The 18,428-nt window shown below is 43.1% G+C and overlaps 1 protein-coding gene across 6 annotated transcripts in view; it reads left to right on the forward strand.

Moving 5' to 3' along the window:
- Positions 1 to 18,428, forward strand: part of ARHGAP6 (Rho GTPase activating protein 6) — a 452,363-nt gene that overhangs the window by 358,784 nt on the left and 75,151 nt on the right. Inside the window, exon 1 of one of the 6 annotated variants that reach the window (XM_081792908.1) lies at positions 11,454 to 11,581. The exons of the other annotated variants lie outside the window; for them this stretch is intronic. The gene's annotated coding sequence lies outside the window, so the exon portion shown is untranslated. Of the gene's footprint in view, positions 1 to 11,453; positions 11,582 to 18,428 lie in introns of those variants that run through there. 6 annotated transcript variants of the gene reach the window in all.

Consider the following 18,428-nt stretch of genomic DNA (forward strand, 5'->3'; position numbering starts at 1 on the left):
TGATAAGCTGGACTTTATTAAAACTAAAATCTTCTGCTCTTGAAAGACAATGGCAAAAGAATGAGAAGACAAGTCACAGACAGGGAGAAAATATTCACAAAATATACATCTGATAAAGGACTGCTGTCCAAAGTATACAAAGAACTCTTAAAATTCAACAACAAGAAAACAAACAACGTGATAAAATATGGGCCAAATACTTTAATAGCCACGTCACTGAAGAAGATACACAGATGGCAAATAAGTACCTGAGAAGATGTTCCACATAATATGTGATCATGGAAATGCAAGTTAAAATAACAGTGAGATACCACCATGTACCTACTATAAAGGTCCAAACCTGGAACACTGACAACATCAAGTCTGGTGAGGACACCGACCAACAAGATCTCTCGTACATTGCTGGGGCGCATACAAAATGGTACGGCCACTTTGGAAGACAGTATGGCAGTTTCTACAAAACTAAATATACTCTTACTATACTATCCAGCAATCACACTCCTTGGTACTTACCCAAAGGAACTGAAAACCTACATCCACACAAAAACCTGCACATGGATGTTTATTCATAATTGCCAAAACCTGGAAGCCACCAAGATGTCCATCAGTGGGTGAACGGATAAACTGTGGTACATCCAGACAATGGAATATTATTTGGTGCGAAAAAGAAATGAGCGATCAAGCCATGCAAAAACGTGAAGAAACCTTAAATGCACTAAATGAAAGAAGCCTATCTGAAAAGGCTACATACTGCCTGATTCCAACTATCTGATATTATGGAAAAGGCAAAACTATGGAGACCATAAAAAGATCAGTGGTTGCCAGGGGTTATAAGGGAGAGAGGGATGAATAGGCGGAGCCCGGAGGATTTTTAGGGCAGTGAAAATACTCTGTATGATACTATGATTATGAATGCATGTCATTATACATCTTTCCAGTCCAATAGAACATACAACACCAAGTGTGAACCCTGATGTAAACTATGGACTCTGGGTGATGATGATGTGTCAGTGTAGGTTCATCAGTTGTAACAAATGTCCCCTTTGGTTGGGGGACGTGGATAGTGGGGGAGGCTGTGCGTAGGAGCAGGGGATATTTGGGAAATGCCTGCACCTTCTACTCAAGTTTGCTGTGAAACTGAAACTGCCCTAAAAAATAAAGGTGGTTAAAAATGCACCCATTAATTATAACTCCCCAAGCCCCCATAATATATTAGTATGATGTATTTTTAGAACTTTCAGTTTCGGGGCACCTGGGTGGCTCAGTCGGCTGAGCATCTGACTCTTGATTTCAGCTCAGGTCATGATCCCAGGGTAGTGGCATCGAGCCCCACATGGGGCTCCGCACTGAGCATGGAGTCTGCTTGGGAGTCTCTCTTTCTCCCTCTGCCCCTCTCCCCACTCTCTCTAAAATAAAAGAAAAACCAAACCAAAACAACAACAACAAAACACCCTTCAGTTTCTGTACGTTTCATTGCTCAAAGGAAGCATTATTTTCCTTACGCAAAAACATTTAGCTAGGTCTTTGAAACAGTTTTTAACGTATCATTTTAAAAGTAATATATTTAGAAGAAAACATTTCCGGAAAAAATGTCCGAAACGTAGCAACTGACAACTCAGGTCTGTGCCAGTAAGTTCAGATGATTTGTTTTTATGTCATACCTCGCATTTTGTGTCATTCTGCAAATAGTTTCTCTCTGTTCACTTGCCCCTTTTACATGTTTTGACACTTAACAGTAAAAGCCAGGAAGCAAGATTTTTTTCAATTTTACTGGAAGTGATTTTCGCTACTTTAGAACAAATGTCCTAAATATAAATACTACCCGCTGGTCTTGTTTCCATGCTAATAGACACAAATGGTTTTCTGTATGGATGCAGAAGCGTACTTTCCCAAGAGCTTTCTTTCAACCAACAGATATGCAAAAGTATAAAACTCAAGTGCTGTTTCTTCTAAGTGCTGTGTCTATCCTTCTGGAACATACCGCCTAGTGAGGGAGAAAAGGCATAAGTGCAGAGAATCAACGTTTAAATCAGAGTCAAGAAAATAGCTGAAATATGAAGGGTGGGGAGGTGATGTATGATGGTTACATAAGAGGGAAGTATCATAGACAGTTAACGTTTTCTGGGAAAATAACTGACATTTAAACATCCCCAGTCCTCCCCTTGCTTCCCTCAGGGAGACATCACAAGTGATTCCTACACATCTTAAGTGCATAGGTCATTTAGGTCCTTAAAAGAAACATGTAGGAAAAATAAGCTGTTGAGCGATCTCTATGGACCCATCCGCTCATCCGTACGTACGTGTATGTTGTAATAATGGTTGTAAAAGGAGGCAGTTCCTTTGCTGTTTGAAATAGTGAAACGCTGTAGGAAACTCCATCATTTCCTGTACTACCTGTCTGGTGATTTCTTTTCAGTGGGTCCAGAACAAGGTCAGCAAACTTTTTCTGTAAAGGGCCAGATCATAGACATTGTAGGCAACCACTCAACTCTGCTGTTGTATCAGGACAAGCCCTCCCCAAGATGGAAATCACCGGGCCTCCCTGGGCTCTAGTTTTTAAAAACGGGCCGGAGGCCGGAGGCGGGATATGGCTTGAGCTGTAACTTGTCCATCCCTGCTCTAGGTCAACAGTTGCCACCTCAAGGTCAAGCCATGCCTCCATCGATGTGTTAGAAGTAATAATTCAACAACTTTAGAATTTTACTTTGTAGGAAAACAAAATAAGAGAGGGTTTGCGGTGAGCCTGGGACCGCCTCACACTTCTGGTCATTTCTGATGTACTTTCTTGAGTCAGAGTTTGCCATACCGTGAGAGAAAGGTATGGTACTCACAGGGAGGTAGCGTAGGGTGGTGGTTAAGACCCCAAACTCTGGGGTTAAGGCCTATGACTTTGAATCCCAGCTCTGTCGCTTGCATCCTATTGCTTCGGGCAAGTTACTTAACCTCCTGGTGCTTGATTTCTTCATCTGTGAAATGGGTACATAACTCATAAAGTGATTTCATGATTGAAGCAGGGAGTACATAATTAGGGCTAGGAATAATAATGGGTACCTATGTACATTCACAAGAAATGTTAGCTATTCCTCACATCTCTGAATCCCCTGGGGACAGGACATAGCTCCCAGCTTAGCTTATCTGTGCCGTGAGTCACCGATGAGCAAGCCTTACCATTAACAGTTGTGTTGACTACAAACTCTCGTGGTGCTAATGGGGTGTAATTTCGTATTTTCTTACATTAAAAAGTCGTTCTACCACAGCTGGATATTTAACAAGGAAGAAGGTAGCGAAACTCAGTGTCGAAAACGTGAACGTGAATCAGTGGCGCCTTGTGAGTGAAATCAACGTTGGAGCACATTAGGCTACAGCAACTGAGATTACCAAAAAGTCGACAAAGTGTTATGTGCCTGACAGTCGTGTGGTTTGCTCTTTCTGTTGGGATCACTGAGGTCTGGGGTTCCGAGTCCTACCATTTTTATGAATCAGGTGATGTTTATCTATGTTTGTTTGCACACACTTCCGTGTTCCATTAATGCTAACTGGTAATGGGTCGATAAAAGTGAAGACTCATTAAAATAACTAAGTTCAGTATTTTTAAAAAACCACATTAGCCTATTATTTTTCTTCCTCATTAGCCACTTTCCAAATGGTCTTCGCCTTGCCACGTTAATGAATCATGTGCTGAGAACATGCTTTTGTGAATTCCATGACTTCCTCCTGAAAAGCGTGCCCTGCTATTTAGTTTACTCACCACGAAATCGTGCGTGCGTGTGTGTGTGTGTGTGTGTGTGCGCACGTGCGCGTCCGCAAGCATATGGGGAATCAAAATCTGGGTCCAGGACAGTGTGTGTGTCTCACACGTCTCATTCATCATGCAAATTACATGCGTCGCTCCGCTCTCCCCAGAGGACGGTTCTTTATCTCCATTTCCCAGAGCAGGTAACTGAGGCTAAAATGCTCAGATACTTCCGTGGCCAGCTGTGGGCTGAGCTGGAATTTAAAGGCTGGCAGTCGGGTCGGGTCACGGGGCCCCCTGTGCAGCTGCTGTGTTGTAACACTGTGTCCCATTGGAAGGAAACAGCTGCACGTGAGCACGTGAGACCTGCTTATCACACTGCCCGCAAACCAAACCACCGTTAGAAATATTCCCCACGGCGACCACGGCCGACATCATAAAAAGTGGCATCTGTGTGAAGCCTGTACAAGTGAAAAACAACTTTAAATCACGGGTGCGCGTGTTTGGGGATTTAATTCCCAGTCGGTAGTACCGTTAGGTTTTATTTCTGTAGCAGAAATAAACCATCTGCCCTTGGTGTCAGGGAAGTCTGGCAGGATCAGGGGATAAAGGAGTGTAGACATAGCACACCTATCACAGCAGGGTATGAAGGGGTGCTAGAAGGGAGGGGTGGAAGCACGAGGGAGAGAGGCCAGATGCACGGCAAATGCTTCGTGGAATTTGGAGAAAAAGGAAGAAGGGCAAGGCATTTGCCACCCGATAGTTTTCTAATCCCAGGCCACTGCAGTGGTTCTTGTCTTGAACTGCCATTAGAATCCCCCAGAGAGCCCTGTAAACCTACCAAAGCCCGAGCGTCAACCCTAGAGTCTAGCTGATTTGATCTCTACCTGTGCTGTCCAGGGTGGTAGCTCCTAGCCACTGTGGCTGTTTACATTTCAATCAAGGAAGCTTTAATAAAACTAAAAATTAAATGGTTCCATTCCACTAGCCTCATCTCAAGTGCTCATCAGCCATGGGTGGCTCGTGGCCACCATATCAGACAGTACAGGTAACAAACATTTCCATCATCACAGAAAGGTCTGTCGGACCTTGCTGGTCTGGAGGGGTGTGCGGGCATGGGTGTTTTTGAAAACTTCATCGAGTAATTCTTTTCTTTTTCTTTCTTTCTTTCTTTCTTTCTTTCTTTCTTTCTTTCTTTCCTCCTTTCTTTCTTCCTTCCTTCTTCTTTCTTTCTTTCTTCCTTCCTTCCTTCCTTCTTTTTTCTTTCTTTCTTTCTTTCTTTCTTTCTTTCTTTCTTTCTTTCTTTCTTCTTTTTCTTCCTTCTTTTCTCCCTTCCTTCTTTTTTCTTTCTTTCTTTCTTTCTTTCTTTCTTTCTTTCTTTTCTTTCTTTTTCTTTCTTTCTTTCTTTCTTTCTTTCTTTCTTTCTTTCTTTCAGTTGAGATATGCACCAAGTAATTCTAACGTGCAACCAGGTTAGGGAACTACTGGTCCTGACAGAGTTTGTTCAAAGATTTGTCACCACTTGCATCGGAACGAATTTTGCTTTTGAAGCAAATACTCCAAGAATAGTATTAAAGCTAGGTTTTTTCTGCAGTGTAGTAACGCAGAGGCATATACCTTTATTTAAAATAGTGTGTTTGCTCATTTGCTCAACAACGAAGGGTTTAGATGAGCTAATGACGAGCCTTCGATTGAAATGTGTAAGTTGCCTTTTCCCACTCCGGTTGAAGTATTACAACAATGCCTGATGATTTTGTACTAGGTATTGAGCGAGTTTAATAAGATACATTATCTTAAACTGAGACAGAGGGGCCGATCGTGTACAGCTCACGTTTTGGGCAACAGATTCGAGGTGACTGATGTTCGCATGTTTGGTGATACTTGAAACTAATTCATTCGGGCAATAAGTTTATTAAGTCTAAGGTCATTTGTAGGGAATTGTTTTCCTTCCCTATTAGAGAAAAACCTCATCAAGAGGAGACTGTGGAGTGTTAAATGCAGTTGATGAAACGAAATGTTGTCAAGCGTAGCATTGAAAGGAGAAACGGGAAAGGAATTCACTTTGGTATTTGTTGTTGCTGTTGCCTGTTTTGTTTTGCCTGTCGGTTTCCAGTGTAGAGTTTTCCCCCTTCTAAATATGATAATCATCTCTGCTTAAGGCTTGCTTTACTTCCTGCTGATTTAGAAATATCTGATAGGGGATTGAGCTTTCCAGTGTGGGACAATGCTGCTTCAACATCCCTGTATCTTTTAGATAATCTTGTTCCAAATTCATTCCTTGTCTCTTGAGCAGTGGGTCTGCCCCTGTCCGAATAAATGACCCACTCTGCAGAGCGTCCACATGACATCTTACCAATAATGAGTGTCCTCTCATCTGCGCATCCTTTTTTGGGTGAAACCTAAAGCATTCATTCTTATAACTCAGCTTTCCTCACAATGTGGGTAGAAGGAGCAGCCTGAAAAAGAAATGCCCCACTCTGCAGCACATTAAAGCCAGTGACCTCAAATTCAGGTGTCTCTATGAGAACCGGAAGAGAATGATCTTTTCCAGATCTCCCCCCCCCCCCAACACATAAAATGACATGCGAGTTTCTCACTCTCCCCCAAAGGTACTTCTCCAGGTAGGATATTGGACCTGCCTCCCTGGGGATCCGTATTTACTGGAAAAATTGAGAGACTCTCATAAAGAAAGCATCCCTAAGGGGCACCTGTGCTATTGCTGCCAAAAGCCTTTTTGTCAGTTGATGTCATGCACGGCGCCTCTGTTTACCACGCACACCGTAGACCTCAGGGTTTGCTTGCTCTCACTATCCCCTTCCTATCTGTTCCGCACCACTCTGCCTCGTTCACCTTTCCTAAAACGCCCCTTTCCTCGTGTTCCACCTCTCCCCCAAATCGTGAAGTGCGTCTTCCTACTGATCCATGGTATGACACTCCCAAGGTTTTCTAAAATGCCTGCCTCTCTTCCCTCGAACACAGTCCCTCCCCTTATTCCTGGAGGTGATGGCCTCATCAGCTTTCTGTTCTGCTTCCTCCTGCTGCCCTGGCCTCTGTTCGCACACATTTCTGTGCCTCTATCCATCAGGGCTTTGGGCACCGGGTCCATAAGGGATTCGTTGAGAAAAAGGTCACCGGCTTGATATAGCCTAGGGGTTAAACGCGTGGCATTTGGAAACAGACCCCCGGGTTTGAACTGCTTACTCCCTAGTCGTGCAAGTTACTCAAGCACCCTGTGTCTCTGTTTTCTTGTATGCAATACAGGGAAAATCCTACGTATCTGCCTCTAGAGTATAGCCAGTATCCACGGAGGGAATAAGCACAGACTACATGTTAGATGTTCTTTATTACAGTTTGACTCTTTCAGATCCATGGCCTCAAGTAACTTTCCAGCTCCCCAATACCTGGCTTTGCCTTCGATGGTAGATTTTTAGATCTGAAGGATCTAAAATTCACTCTCCCACTCTCCCTGCAAATGGGTCACAGTAGTAGCAGGAGGATGATAGAAATCAGACCAAGGTCAAGTGCTGGGGCGTGGGGGGAGGGCAGATAGCTGCGGTTAAGGACTTGTCACCTCACTTCTGCAAGCTCTGATCCATCCAGAGGTAGAGTCTGATGGATAATTAAACTTAAAGATACCACATTTTTATTGTGCTCTTTAAGGTAGCAGAAGGACTGAAATGTCCTTCACAATTTGCATTTTTTATGTATAATCAGAAAGAATATTAAGACCTTAATTTGCCGATTCTATGGTATTGGTCGAGAGAGGTTAATTGGACCAATGAAGTCACTATTGTATCAGTCATGAATGTCATCTAAATGAAATTTCACTATGCCATTTTCTCATAGTAGGTCCTAATTCTGAAAGACAAAAGCATCACCTGTTTCTAAATGTTGACGATATATTATTTAGAAACTGAAGGATGCCATTAGACATATATTTACCTTCTTGCTCATAAAAGACTTTCTTCATCTCCCACAAAATGATTTATAATGATTAGTTTTTATTTTATCATCCAGTTGACCAACTGCTTTCTTTCCATGTGAAAATGTAGACAGTCAAGGAATGGGCTGTTATGTGGTTCAGTGGGGAGAAGTACAGGAGAGGTTCCAGGGGCTAGGACTCCACATTCAGGCTCTTCAGATTTGTTATCTGTGTGTACAGAGAAATATAGGAAGGTGAGGTTAGCTGCTACATCACATATATCCTAAAATCCCACTGTACAAGTTTACTCCTCACTCATGTGGTCAGAGTGTCCACGACTGGTGGGATGCCTTGCTCCAAGCAGTGATTCAAGGACCCAGGCTCTGCTGTCTTCAACACGAGAAGATGTTGATTCGATTATCTGTGGCTGCATAACAACCACCCCAAACCTTAGTGCTTAAAACAACAGCCATGTTATTTGCTCATGGTTCTTCCATCTGAGCTGGGCTCAGCTGAACATTTCTGCTGGCCTTGACGGTGGTCACTCCTGAGGCTTTATTCAACTAGAAGGTTGGCTGGAGGCTGGATTTAGCTGAGATGCTGGGACCGCTAAGCTTTTTCCCACTCTCCATGTGGCCTCTACACATCTCTCTCCACACGGTCTCTCCAGTACAGTAGCCAGACTTAAGACATGGTGCTTCAAGGGTCCCACGGATGCAACATGGCTGGCCCATGATCAAAGGGCGGGGGGCGCTAGGACGTGACCGTTGAGAAGTGTGGTTTGAGAACTGTTGTCTCCAGGCTTTATGGGTCAGGGCTAGAAGTGAAGCTTGTCACTTTCTCCCACAGTCCATTGGCTAGAGCTTAGCGATATGACTGCTGCTACCTGCGGAGGAGGCTGGGAAGTAGAGTTGAGCTGGGTGCCCAAGAGAAAGAGAGTCCGGGAGCAGTCAGTCAGTCTTTTCCTCCATCTCTCTGCCTCTGTAAAATAGAGTGGTGGAAGGGAGTGAATGCATGACACATGTACACGGCTTAGTACTTAATACATGCTCAGTGAATTTCTCTTATCATCATCATTGTTACCGTTTGCTTTGTGCAGCGACTACTTGATTTTATTCCAGTTAAATCAAAACACATGGCAGCGGATGCCATGCGCAGGAACGTGGGCTTTGTCCAGGAGCTGAAGAGGAAACATCAAAGAGTTTTAGGCAAGAGTGTTGTAATCAGAAATGTATTCACCCCCCCCAAATTTGACATAGTGGTTCTATAATATTTTTGCCCTGAATGTGCAAAATGTCCCCAACAGCATGAGCAGAAATAATCCAGAAGAGCCAAAGAAGAAGGTGGAGTGAATACTTAATGGCATAGTTGTTGCTTGGTACTCTTGGCTAGTGAAGAGTCAATGGATAAAAGATCACAGTTGTGTTCTCGCATTTTTGTGGTTAGCAAGCTCTCCCATGGAATGGACCTTTTAATTGCTTCCTGATATTTATTTCTCAGGCTGTTTGGGTGACTTTGGGCCTCTTATTGGTTCTCTTATTGGTTCTACTTAAAGACTGGATATTTAAATAAAAAGAAGGTTCTGTATCTTCGCCCTTTGTTTTTCTGGCTTGAGTGCGTTTTTCCAAAGAATGCCAGATACACAGCTTCTCCATTGCTCTGCATTGCCTCTCCAGGCCAAACTTGGTTCCACTCTGAAAACAGACCAGGGATTTCTCAAGACATTGTCTCTTGAGGTTGAGATTATTCATTTAAAGACATAGTCACCTTCTTATGAAACATGCGTTGACTTGACAGTGTATGACTCCATTAAGTAGCTGATTTAACAAGCCACTCCAGTCTTTGGTTATCATTCTTATTAAATTGCCGTGTCTATTTCTCATTAGACAGTTGAGACATGGCCCTGACCGGTGCGGGTTGTGGCCTGTGGCTTTGTCTTCCACTTCATTTGTAAGCCTCGTAGTGGTTGGGATCACAGCTGTGGTACTTATGAGCTGTGAATCTTTGGGCATAGTACTTAACCTCTCTGAACTTCTGTTTCCTCATCTGTAATATGGGATGTGATGTAACCCACTTTTTATAATTCCTTTAGCAGTTAATGAATAAAATGCTTAGGAAAATGTCCAGCGCTTAGTAAGCTCACAGTGAGAACTACATGTTGTTTTCATGTACTCATAAACTAAAAGATCACTGGCCTAACCATGACAAGTGAATTGCATACTTATCAATTTCATGCGAAATATTATATTAAATAAATTTAAATGAGGATCTGAATTCCATTTGCGAGTGTCCAGATTACACAAACCGTATTCAGTATCTGCTGGAATGATGACTGTTTTCAACATCTGCACGTCGGGGGTAGTGGATATGGAGGTGTGTAAATCTTGACTGAATTTCTCTATACGTGTAATCGTTCTGGGAAAGAAAACCATCTGATGTGTTTTATTGTTTTCAAATTCCTTTCTCTTGCTAAATAAATCCCAGCAGCAGCAGAAGCTGTGTGTGGCTTCTATCAAGTGATGATTAACCTCACAGAATCCTAGCAAAAAACATACCAAATCTCGAAGTTTTGGGTAAGATCATCCGTGAAATCATTTCTCAGGTTGTCGGTTATAATCACAGCAATTCTTCGGTTGGAATTCACTCTAGACCACAAAAGAACTATAACTTCGTATCGACTGGAAAACAAAAATGTCTTTTTGAATTGTGTTTGCTTCAGTGCTATGTGGTATACATGGAGATCAAGGTAATTAGTGATCGGGGTATGGTTTTAGTCTTTCCTTTTCTTTCTGCTCTTCACGGAGTTCTCTTCATCAGCCCCAACTCCCACCTGCACCCTCTTAAACATGGCCACGTGGTTATGTCCACGCCGCCCTCCACACCCTCCTGTTCAGGAAATGAACAACTTCTCAAGGACTATTGTTTCACAAAGAGCATAAAATTCAGAGCATGTGTTATGCTTCGGTATAAAAGAGAAAGAAATCTTTTCCTTTTTAAATGCTTTTTTCCTGGTCTTAGGAAAATGAACAAGCCAGTGGTTTTAAAATATAATTTAAGAATTGAGGATTTGTCCTACACAAAGAAAGCATCCTGTGTACTTTATCATGCTCTCAGGGATTTTACCCGAGGCTTCCAACATTCTTTGCTTGATTCCTAATAAGGACACTTTGCACAGTTACAATCCAATTACCATTTGTAGATCCCTGTGGAAAAGAGGATTTTTTTAAAAGAGGAATCCTTTCCTCACTCCAGAATATCTCTTCAAAATAGCCTTATTAATGGGGCTCCTGGGTGGCTCAGTGGGTTGAGCGTCCGACTTCGGCTCAGGTCACGATCTCGTGGTTCATGGGTTCGAGCCCCGCATCGGGCTCTGTGCTGACAGCTCGGAGCCTGGAGCCTGCTTCGGATTCTGTGTCTCCCTCTCTCTCTGCCCCTTCCCCGCTCATGCTCTGTCTCTCTCTGTCTCTCAAAAATGAATACATGTTAAAAAAATTTTTTTAAATAGCCTTATTAAAATAAAAGTCAGGAAAACCACTTTCAATTTCTCTGCATTCTTTTTGTCCCTCCCCCCCTTTCTACACACACACACACGCACACACACCGACTCACTCACACGCTCACTCAGTGACACAGCCTGCCTCCATTCCGAAGGGACAGGAACTTCTCAATGGTCCAATGACAAGATTGCATTTTTTGGTCCCAAGATTCACGGTAGCAGAGGTCTCTGGCAACACAAAGTATCCTGAGAATCACAGCTATGCCAGCTGGGCCTTTTCTCAGATACTCGATGTAATCTGCCATTGCAGGATCCATTTTTCACCAAAAGAATAATTAAAAAAAAAAAAAAAAAGCAGACTCCAGTTCCTACTCCAAGCGTAGTTCTGTTACGTTAGGACAGCAAAGACACGGCTGAATAGAATTCCTGGGTAAGCAACAGATATGTCTCTGCTTAAACTTCTTTTTGAGAAGATTATGGTGATAAAGTGTTGCGATTCTTCCACATCTATCTTGTGATTTGGGAAGAAAAGTGGATGGATCAGTGTCTGAGATGTGCGACAGCTAAGTACTTATCTGTGCCAGTAGAGATTTATGAGAATGTTATTTTTAGATCGGTTGATAATGTTACAGCAGCTTGCAGCTAGCAAACGGGAGCAGAGAGGCGCATGCCGTAATGAAATGCGACAGCATAACTGGGCTGCTTTCTGCAGAAGATTCGGCACGGGCTGTTTTGAGTTCTGAAAGAATAAAGTGGCTTATTTTCTCCGCTGGACGTCTTGAACCCGGCCTTTGGAGAACAACTGGGATATTAGATAAGGCTAATAATAAATCTAATGGGCTCTGTTTTACAAAAGGGGAAAACCTTAAGCTCCTGGATTTTTGGACACTGTCTGGCTCTCCTTACTATAAGGCTGTGTCTCGTAATGAAAAGACCCGGTGTGGGGAAGAGGCCGAATGTTCCCTTACGTCCCAGATGCCACTCTGCTTCTGTAGGAGTCATCTGACTTCCTTGGACCTTTCTTTCCTCCTTTGTAAAGGCAGGGGTTTGGATCGATTTATCATGAGAAGGGATGAAATACGTATAGTGCTTTGGGGTCTACATTCTGGAGCCCACAGCCTGGCTTCAGATCCCAACTCCGCCGCTCACTGGGTGTGCCAGCTTGACAAGTTACTTAAGACTCGTGCCTAGGTTTCCTCATCAGAAGTACGGGAATAATAATGGTAACATGGTCCTTAGAGCTGGTGTAAGAAATAAATGAGCTAACACAAATAAAGGGCTCAGAGCAGTAACGAGCAGAAAGTGAACCATCCATGAGTGTTAGCAGGATCTTCACGGTCCAATCCATGTCCGGAGGTCTGCCTTTCTAATGTCAGTGAACTAAGACATGTTGACTTTTTGGGTTGTTGTTATTGTTATTGTTGTTGTTGTTGTTGTTGTTTTTGAATGGTGTTAGCACAGCACTCGGCTTGACGATGTTCATTTCTCCTTCTTTGGTTTATCAATAATTTAGATGAATGGGCCATTTGCAGATAACCACTTTTATACCACCCCGACTTTTACATACTTTCCAATATCCCCAATTCTTCCTATGTTGTGTGATTTCTTTACAGGCTCTTTGGGATGTTGCCCAGAGAAAATCTTAGCAGAGGAGGAAAATGGCGACCCTAAAGACAAATCCTCATCATAGATGTGCCTTTACTTTTAGTGTCGTCCAGGAGTCAGCAAACTTTTTCTGTAGAGGGCCAGATAGCAAACAGTTTCAGCTTTGCCAAGTCCGTGAAAGCAGCAGTAGACAGTACCTAAGTGAATGAGTGCAGCTGTGTTCCAATAAAACTTTATTTACAAAAGCAACCAGGAGGCAGGATTTGGTCCACAGGCTCTTGTGTGCCAAACCCTGGCTAGTCATCACCCCCATGTCAGAGATTAGGAAAACAAAGCACAGGAGAGAAAATAGTTTGCTAAAAGCCACATGACTGGAAAGTGGCAGACCCAAAATGAAAAATCCAACAGCCTAGCTTGCCAGCCCTTGCTTTTAGCCACTACTCCAACTGCCTTTGTGTCAATTCATCTCTGCCTGGGATTCTCATCTCCTAGGATCTGCCGGGCACATCACCTCACCTCCTTACTTGAGTGAGGGTTGACTCAAAGATCACGTCTCAATAAGGTTGCCCTGGAAACCCCTCCCCGCCAGCACTCCTGATTCCTCTCACCGGGCTCTACCTTCTTTTCCTCCTAGGGTTTATCACCTTGTAAGTTGTTATGTAATTTACTCATGTATTATCTTTGTTTCTTATCAGTTTCCTTCACGAACCTGGAAGCTTGTTGAGTGCAGGGTGCTTTGTTTTGTTCGCCAGTGAATCCACAGGACCTAGAACACTGCCTGGCCTGTAGAAGCTGCTCATTAAGTACTTGTTGAATGAGTTAAGTGTACATTTCCATTAGGCTACGGTGACATTGTAACACTCCTTGTAGTAATAAATAGCTACTCCTTGTAGCAATAAATAGCTACTACCAAAGCAAAGGTAACAAAGTGGACTGCCACACCCACCAAGTGTTCAGAATTTTCTAAAAGTCCTTCTCTTAGGCGACAGACCAGAATCGATGAATAGAACAAGATCTTTTGAGAAGGAGTGGCTGAGGAATCCAGAGAAGAAAGTGACTGGACATATGAATATTCTGTTGAGTTCCTAGAGGAATAACCTCTTTTAAGAGTCCAAACAGCAGTGTGACAGCTACACAAATACGCTCAGCTTTGCCCGGAAGCTCATGAAGAAGGGGGTTCCTTGTCATCGGTGATGTGTTTATTTTGGACTTATAAAGAACTAGGCAGCCCTTTTCAAAAATGTTGGTCGCGAGCCTGGTATTTAAACTTATGCCATGTTTCAACAACACATTGCGATTATCTGGGAACCTTGGCTGTACAAATGACGGCTGGCCGCAACAGAAAACAGTTAAAAAGAAATTCAGCTCCTGGTGTGGTTTCTCTACATGGCGTGCCATTTTTCAGGCCTTAACTTACCGATCTGGTCTTTTCTTCTGTTTCTTGCCCATATGGAGCCACAATCCAGCTGGCTGGCTTGTAAACACCTAGAAAAGGCATCTTGCACATAGAGGAACCATTTATTCATGAATTCAGTGCACGGTTCTTAGGAGTTTTCGGTGTCACTAAAACTGCCAGGTTTAAAAAGGGGATGTAAATTTAGAGGAATGATGATTAATGCTAATTATGACTTTAATTACCACATATTCAGGGCTTGCTGGGAGCTAATAAGCCCTCCCCCACAGAAATTCACTGGCATTGTCTCATCTGATCGCTACAAACCTGAGAGGTGGCTTGTTCTTTGCTCCATCTTATTGATGCGGACACCGAGGCTCAGGGATGTTCTGAATCTTACCAAAGAGCTCATCTGTATGTGAACCCAAGTCTCCACCACCATACCAGTGGGTCTCAACCTTTATTGTGCAAAAATAAGGCTCATCTGGGGATGCTGGCTCATGATGAAGGTGCTTGACCCTAATTCCTTGTGACCCTAATTCCCCAAATCTGCCTTAAAGCCCAGAAACCTGCGAATTTAACAAGAATCATCTGCCCAGGTAACTCCACTGTCCTGGGTCTGCAGGCTGAATTTTGAACAGCCCTGAATCACTCCTCGCTGGCTCCCTTGGCCTTTGGAAGTTTACAGTTGGATGAGGTTAGAGAGATGCCCCAATTAGAGACTAGTCTCAAGGACATAAGAAAACAATGTGGTATAGACCAAAACCAAAATGATTTCAATTTTATTTCATGGGAAAATCAGGTCTGTTTGTAAAGATGCAATTTTGCTCAAAAGAATGGCCTTTCTGAATAGATCACAGATATTAGATTGTTGGTTTTTCAGTTTGTCTTTTGCTTCTTTTTTTCTCTAAATGTAGAGACATATACTTCTGGTAGAGGAAGGAAATCTCTTTAGTTCATGCTTTTGGGGAGTCGTTCTCCAGTTGATCAAGACTCTACTGTATTGAGACCTCGTTTGTGTTTGTTTGTTCCTTTTAAATTGGTTTGTGCTGTTTGTATTTCTTAATGCTAGTTTTAAATAGCTTCCGTAATTCTGTTTGTTTACATAATACACAGATTTATACATGTGTAATATACATAATAATGCACAAGATACTTAAGGATACATAGTGCATGCATTTGATATTAAACCAAACTCATCAATGATTATTAATAGCTCCTGACACCATTGTTTTAAGGAGATTCTATGTAATCTGGGCCTAATAGCAGACCTAAGGTATGCTATGCCAAGGTTTCTGAACCTCTGCTCTATGAACGTATGGGGCGAGATATTTCTTTATCGTGGGGGGCTGTGTTGGGTGTTGTAGGATGTTGAACAGATCCCTGACCTTCACCCACTAGATGCCAGTAGCGAACCCCTCCCCAGACTTACGACAGCCAAAAATGTTTCCCGCCATTGCCAAATGTCTCCTGAGGGGGGCAAAAATCACCCTCCAAAACCACTGTGCTGTATCTTTTTGTATCATTGTTATATCCTTTATTAATGCCATCCGGTAGTGCTCCAGATTGAAAGGATAGTTTTACAACCGTCAAGGCCTTTAAGCTATCCAGAAACATTGGGTCAGTTTCAACTTCACTTACATTTATAGTATTGAAACAAATTTAAAATCATCCACTTTCAATTTGGGGGGAAAAAAAAAACATCCTGTGGCAACCACTCAGAAGACTAGATCCAGAGAGCCTTAAAATGAGTCACCCGTTTAGTAGATGAACAGTCACCAAAGAAACATGCTGGCCTGGAGCACAATTGAGAGTTGAGGAACAGCCAGAGGCACATTCTAGGCCGTGCTGTTGGGCTGTGGCCCTCTTCTGGGCACCTCCCATGAGGATCACAAGGCAGTATCGACCTTTGTGTTTCATGTCCTTGTGCTCATAGGAGTTCTGATGGGTGAGTGTAGGTGTCATGGATTTGTTTTTCTTCGGGTCTGATATTATTTCATTTATTTTCTGTCCTCACGTACCAGCATTTTTTGGCTCATCCACAGGCTCTCTTTCAAAAGATTGTTTCTTAGCAGTTTATTCAAATCCACAAGACGTCTCCCGCCTAGATACAGCATTACATGGGTGGTTAGTTTCCAGTTTCTTATTGAACTGGTGACGTACCTGATTCATTGAGTCTGTGGATTGACAAATATTTATTCAGTGACAGTTACGTGCCAGGTTCTGCCTTGGACACCGGGGACACCAAGGTGGATAAACCAGGCGAGTTTCTTGCCCTCCTGAATCTAGCTGATGTGTATAGCTCATGATGCAGGACAGGGTCTCTGGTACATGGTAGTAGATGTTAAATAAATCTGTGCGGCATATTAAAAGACCCTAATCTCTTTGGATCCAGTGTCTGTAAACTACAGCCAGTGGGCCAAATCCAGCTCACCGCCTGTTGTTTTATACTATCTTCTAGCAAAGAATGGTATTTACATTTTTAAATGGTTGAAAAAAATCACAAGAATAATACAGGTGTTTAGGTTCTAGGTGTCTCTCTTAGAGACTTAGAGAGTGTGACTCTACTTGTTCAAATTTGAATCAGCATCATACCTAGCCCAACGTTTTTGCCGATCTCTATATCTTTGACTTGCTCCCTCCCTCACTTTCTTTTGAAATTTCTTTCCAGTCATTTTTCCCATATGTGGATCCGATCATGCTCCTCTCTCGCTCAAGGTCCCTTCATGACTAGGCATCACCTACTACTGAGTAGAGTCCAATCTACCTCGCAATGCCTGCAGTAAAAGCCCTCCAGGATCTGGCCCTGACTTCTACATGGCTTCGCCTCCTGCAATTTCCCTCCTTCCAGCCTTGTAATTTCCCAAACCAAGCTAGTTGTCCCGAATTCATTTGCCTTGGCACCCACTGTTTTTCCAGTGTTGCATTTCTACTGGGCAAACTCTCACTCCTCTTACTCAGCTTTTGAGTCTCCGTTGAAACACCGCCTTCTCTAGAAAGCTTTCTTTGATCCCCCAGACAGATGTCCAAACCTTTTCCCCCAGGTACCCCATTGCATCTGGTACTTAATTCCAGTATCACAATCTCTGTATTTTATGGGTCGTATGTGCTCTTCCTATTGAAGTTGAAATTTTTTTAGCATTTATTTATTATTGAGAGACAGAGAGAGATAGAGCGTGAGCATGGGAGGGGCAGAGAGAGGGAGACACAGAATCGGAAGCAGGCTCCAGGCCCTGAGCTGTCAGCACAGAGCCCGACGCGGGGCTCGAACTCACGGACTGCGAGATCATGACCTGAGTCGAAGTCGGATGCTCAACCGACTGAGCCACCCAGGCGCCCCTTGAAGTTTAACTCCTTAAGAACAAGGACTGTGCTGTCACTTTGATTATCCCAAGCCTAGTACCATTCTCGGCATGTAACAGGTGCCCATTAAATTTTGTTTGAATTAATTAACCAGGAGGACATAGCAAATAAAAATAAAATGTTTATTATAGGGATTGGTTTATTTCAGTCATAAGCTGTGGTCCAGAGGTTGGCGAACTACATAGCCCAATGGAAAAATGCAGCCTTCCACCTGTTTTTATAAATGAAGTTTTATTGGAACACGGCCACACTCATTCATTTACGAATTGTCCGTGGCTGCTTTCTGCCACAAAGGTGTATTTGAGTGGTTTGACAGAGACCACATGGCCTGTCGAGCCTGAAATATTTACTATCTGGCCTTTTACAGCAAAAGATGGTCAACCCCTACTATAGATAATTGAGCCAAGTGGAGGTCACATTCTTAAGTGCTTTTAATGAATAGGTATGCAATTCCATTTTGACATTTCAAATAGCAATGGGCTTTCTTAGATACCTAAACTTCATATTTAAAAGTTGCCAACTCCTCTGGGGGTGGTGGCTCAGTCGGTTCAGGGTCCAACTTCGGCTCAGGTCATGATCTCGAGGTTCGTGGGTTCGAGCCGTGCGTTGGGCTCTGTGCTGACAGCTCGGAACCTGGAGGCTGCTTCAGATTCTGTGCCTCTCTCTCTCTCTCTCATTCTCTCTCTCTCTCTCTCTCTCTCTCTCTCTTTCTGCCCCTCCCCTGCTCACGCTCTGTCTCTCTCTCTCTTTCGCTCAAAAATACATAAAAATTAAAAAATAAAAGTTGCCAACTCATCTGGAACTTTCGTTTTGGAGGAAAAAGAGCAATTCACTGATATTATACCTCATGGTACCCTAAGCTTAAAGACTGTGAGTGAGAGGTATACTCAAGGCCTGAGTCCTCAACTCCTGTCTA

This window comes from Panthera onca, chromosome X (assembly GCF_046562875.1).
Source record: "Panthera onca isolate mPanOnc1 chromosome X, mPanOnc1 haplotype 2, whole genome shotgun sequence".
In the NCBI taxonomy this organism is placed as follows: domain Eukaryota; kingdom Metazoa; phylum Chordata; class Mammalia; order Carnivora; family Felidae; genus Panthera; species Panthera onca.